At 38.5% G+C, this 5,424-nt stretch overlaps 1 long non-coding RNA gene across 1 annotated transcript in view; it reads right to left on the minus strand.

Moving 5' to 3' along the window:
- Positions 1–5,424, minus strand: part of LOC110839937 (uncharacterized) — a 193,530-nt gene that overhangs the window by 38,211 nt on the left and 149,895 nt on the right. The gene's annotated exons all lie outside the window — the stretch shown is intronic.

Consider the following 5,424-nt stretch of genomic DNA (forward strand, 5'->3'; position numbering starts at 1 on the left):
GCTCCGTTCTTTTGAATCACCAAACAGTGATCAGGATGACATTCAGCTCCAATAAATAATCGGACGTCAAGCAAACGTCAATTTTATCATCTTCCTATTGTACGTTATCAATTTGATAATGTGTAACTCAATTAGAGGGATATTAAGTGTATTTATGAAGTTTATGTACAGAATAACTAATTTAAGAGTTGCAACTGTAACCGTCCAGAAATTAGAGTCCTGTGGAGTAATGCTGCCAGGGCGAGCTGGCTGAAATTCTTTAAAAGAAAGGGTCGGCTGTGTTAAGTGAGAAAGTAGGAGGAGGACTCACATGTGGTATTTTTTGGGGGAGTAAGCCAAGAGCAGCATTCGGGAAGTGTGTCTGGGGAGTCGTGGAAAGTTTCTTGACGGTACAGGTTAAGATTTTTATAAAGTTGTGTAATGAAGAAAATCCATAATAAAAGTATAATTAGATCAACAGTTAATTATTATCTCTTCGTTATTCACTCGATCCCCGTGAACGACCCTGAGTCCCTGGCTAGCTGGAGCTAACAACTAACGAAGGACGGTTATAGAAATTGACGCATTAACCTGGGGCACGATATTGATCGGAATAAACCTAGAACAAGACGGACGGAGCGGGGAGTAGCATCATTTATACAGCATTCCACCCGGAACTAGTTCGACGGAGCGGGGAGAGACTTCCTTTCCACCCGGAACGAGAACATGGCTGCGAAAAGGGCTCTCCGAAGTGGTAAGATAGATAGCGATTACATTGACATACAGAGTGAGTCAAAATTATGTTTACAAACTTTGTGTGCGTAATCTATATTCCTATGAACATGGGGTCGCAAATGTTTAATTGTCGAAATAAGAGCCAAAAATAAGTTTCAAAGTTTGTCTTTATTGCCATGTGTAAGGATTGGGATGTTTCTTTATAACAGATCTCAACGTTTGCTCCTCCATTATCCACACATGCCCGAGCACGACGTACACAAGACTGACGGATTCGTTTGTGCACACCATTGTTTCCTCGAATCCCGCAATACACAGCTGGTAGTCAGAGAAGAATTTATTATACTTAGTTGCCGTGAAAGCTTCATAACATACAATCTAAACGGTTATTAGAATTTGAGAACAGATGAATCGTCCTATTGTGATTGCTTGATACAGCAATTCATAAAGTGACTTTACAAGATGAACGTTGTTATGGCACTACGACGTACTTATTGTCACTGATAAGAAAACCTTTTCACACAGGTATGTGGTGCCAAGAAGTAGTAATTTGGCGATGGTTAGTTATGAGAGTTTCACATATTCGTCTCGGATTCTTATCTAAAAATGAGGAAGATACTGCTGAGCTTCATATTTAGTATTAACGGATAGTCTATATCGCAGCCAAATTCCATTAAGGATCACAGTGATTTTATAGTGAGGTAACTGACATATCTTCTCACCTACTCTAACTACAGAAGGATTTTGGTTCTGTTCATGCTTCGAAAGAGTTCGATAGTGAAAATGCTTATAAAACTACCGTCGAGCTCAGTGAGACTGCTTAGGAACTGAGGATTAATTTGTATGAATTCATATTCCTTTTCCTGGAGACAAATATTTCTATGCTCCTAATTTCACATTAGATTTTCCACAGAGTCGTTTTGACGAATATCGAAAATTTGCAAAAAAAAAAAAAAAAAAAAAAAAAAAAAGGGGGGGGGGTTAAAATAGTAGCATTTGAACACTTAAATAGGTATTGGGCATGTTGAACTTGTCAAATATATCTGATAAATATGACACAGCAAACCAATTCTGATCAAAAATGTGTATATAAAATTCGGTACTATGTTTTTCAGCTCAGTTAGTCCTTTGTTAATTTAATTTCTTGGTAACCACTTTACCTTCTAATGCAACAGAAGTGATTTGTGGTCTGCCTGTATTTCCTCGCGCAATATTACATATAGACGAGAGTTAAATCGGTTCTTAACACAGTATATTTCCTTGATTGAAAGTCTCGTGATACTAAAGACGTGCTAAACTATCTTATAACCTTTAAACTCTGCGGGTCCATGAGCACAGATACGGCCTGCACTTATACATTCATAGCTTTGAACGCATTGCTTCCTGAGCGATCGACAGAACAAAAAATATTAAAGAATGTTTCGATTTCAGCTGAAATATTCAGCTACATTCAAATGATATTAACAATCGTTACTTGATATCTTCTCACATTAATTCAATTTGTCGCGTAAAAATATTTCTTTTATCCGTGGCGTAACAACCCTCTCAGAGCCAAAGCCGACTAGCTGGCTGCTGGCCTCACGTTAACATGCCTAAGCAGAGGTGAACGATCATCCAACCACATATAGGGTGACGTGTGGTCAGCACGACGAACCCCCAGCCATTGCTAGTTTTCATGACTGGATTACGCTACCCATTGTAGCTCCCCAATTTCCTCACGATGCTGGGTTGGCACCGGTCCCATACACTGGTCGAAAGCTCATGAGAAAATTTCTCCTCCCCCTAGACTCGAACCAGCGCGCATTCCGTATCGCCGATCCGAAGCATGATGCCTCAGACCGCGCGGCTAAGGCGCGGTACCGCGAAATAACAATAACAATAAATAACTGCTTTATGTGCTTTGACTTAGATTTCACCATTCTCAGTCGCACATTTCGTTCGCTATCAGCAACAACAATGTCTCTCCAATGGTGTGCGATTTTATTTTGAGCAATTAAATATTAAATCTGAAATATTCCTAGAAGTATCTTTGCTCCTTTCATTAAGTAAGCTGTTTCCACGATTTTATGAATTTTCGTTAGAAGAATTTTAGTGGCTTGTTCGCAAGAGGCGCATAAACCATAAACCCATTCTTTAATCAAAGAGAATTTAAACAGTACACACTTCTCCAGTACTCTCGGATATTTCTGACAAGCTGAAGTACCAGCGATTTCTAATCTGAGCTTTAACACCTCTATTTTACATTTTGTTACTATTTTGTTCCTATTATTTTATATGTACCACTCTCTACTTTTTACCCACAATTTTGGTGGGCGTCACACAGTTTGGTAAGCAGTGCTGCACTTAATTTAACCCCAGAGACTACCATAAAATCATACTGGATATTGGGATACTGGTAATGACCCGTTCTTCAAGAGCCTGAGCACTGCGGATCCCAACTTTTCGTTGGCTTGATCTACAAACATTTGGTACGACTCCTTGGACGAGGGACCAGCCCGTCGCAAGGCCTCTACCTGTACACAGGATAGTACAACACAGAAAAACGCGGACACACATCCATGGCTTGAGTGGGATTCGAACCCTCAGTCCCAGCGACCAAGCGGCACAAGACACACGCCTCAGACCGCGCGACCACATATATATTACGATTTAAAGAAAATGTCTGTACCGACTTAGGCATCAGTATGTTAGTAACATATAACGTTCATGTCCGTACATGGTTAAAATGAGAACAAACAAATCTTACATAGAATATTTTTTCAGCATTCTCAGGTCATTCTTTTATCGCAGGAAAGAGCAACTGGCAGTTGCGCTTAATCTATGATTGTGACACAGTCAGACTCCAGAAACGAATCTCACCGAATTTATTTCCTCCTAGATTTTTCAATTGCCCTCTCCCATAAATATTTCAAAATAACAACTTAATAACTTGGCATCCCATCTCTTTGCGCCTTTCTTCAAATGCTGAATAACCACATATATTCCTACATTGTAGTTAAATACGTCGTTGAAGGATTATCGTAAATTATGCGTGTCGGACAACGGCTGCTGTGTTGGGATTATATTTCTTTATATGTAATATTTAATGTTTAGTTATCTATAATTTCATGATTACAAGTTTTATTAATAACGGTTAAGCGGATCGAAAGTTCTTAACGAGGCGAGACACGCGAAATGTACATACTGATATCTTGACGTCATTTTTCCTCATATGTAGGAAACGTTAGCTGAAAGCGCCTACTTCAATTAATTGGTTTAAAACATATTGTCCTAGTCCACGCTGAAGTACGTCGACGAGAAATCCCGGGATATTTGACAACGCAAATCCCTACGCAATCGTTTGTTTTCACCAGTAAATGTTCAAACGAAGAGTCGGAAACAATAAAGAGGCGAATGTATTTTTCCTTCAACAAAATTACAGAAATGATTCGGAGTAGCTTGTGTTCATGTTTCATACTGAGGACCTCCGGGCTCAAATATCGACCCGCAGATAGTTTTATCTTTCTTGAGGTCTGGTTTCCCCCTTTATCTCCAAAACGTTCTTAGATAATGCGTCGACATAGGCCAGAATATCCTCTTCTCATATACTTTCCAATTCGTCTTTTATTAATCATCCCATCCTTTGACTATACAACATATAGTCTGATCTGTATTAACAGCATCATTAAGTAAAGTACACATATTCAAACATTATTATTTTCATTTTTATACTACACAGTTCTTTCTATTCCTCGACATGAGCAAAGTAGGCGGTTCGAGTTTTAAGCCTGTATCATCCTCACATGAAAGTCATGGCACATTCATCACACTGATGTTATAATGCCGCCCACTGGACCCACAGACTAGAATTGAAATGGGCTGTGTGCTACCTCGTAAATAGAATTGCATCTTAAATTAGAGGTTTGCCCTGTTTGACCCGAGAACCATTGGCCTTACCCAGCTCAAACCCGAAGTTTACCTTCAGATATGTTACCCATAAACCAACTAAGCCCGAATTCCTCTTAATCCGAATGAATCCCGATACATATACATTCTGTCTTGGCTACCGATCATTAGTGCACGTTTTATTAATGCGTAGTTATAATAGTTGCCATGGTAAGACTTATAATGGATTGTCGGTTAGATCGCAAAACAAAGTTAACTAAGAAACTCTGCCACAGATTCGAGTTCTGATGAAAATGGATTCTGCTTCTCTGTTAACTACACACGACAGAACGACAGCAATATTTAAAAGCATATAACCATCTATCGAAATTCCCCACAGTAAAACTGATAGAATTATATTACCACTTAATAATTATGCTAATTTGCCAAGGTATGTACCTGTAATATTAAACAATAGCATGACAACACACGAGTCCTGATTTTTGTTTTTTGTTTTGCGGCTAAATGAATAAACCATTGTAAATTTTATTGAGATATATCATAAAATAAATGTCGTTATTAAACTTTCTTTAAATTTGAAGCATTACAGACATGTCAACTTTGTGGAACTTCGAATTAAGTATACCCAATTTTCGGTACGAGGGAACCTGCTATTGGTGAATGCTAATATAACACTGAGAGCCACGATCATTAAATATTCCAAAAATTATTTCCATGAAGATAATTGAAATTAATTAAACAACCAGTTGTGCTACAACGACGTAGGTATGTTTTTCATATCTTAATGAAGGTCACCCGGTTTAGAAGTATATATGAGAGGAGCCA

The sequence above is a fragment of the Zootermopsis nevadensis genome, unplaced genomic scaffold (genome assembly GCF_977971745.1).
Source record: "Zootermopsis nevadensis isolate Lab colony 2312 unplaced genomic scaffold, Znev_1.0 Znev_ptg000010l, whole genome shotgun sequence".
Lineage (NCBI taxonomy): Eukaryota > Metazoa > Arthropoda > Insecta > Blattodea > Termopsidae > Zootermopsis > Zootermopsis nevadensis.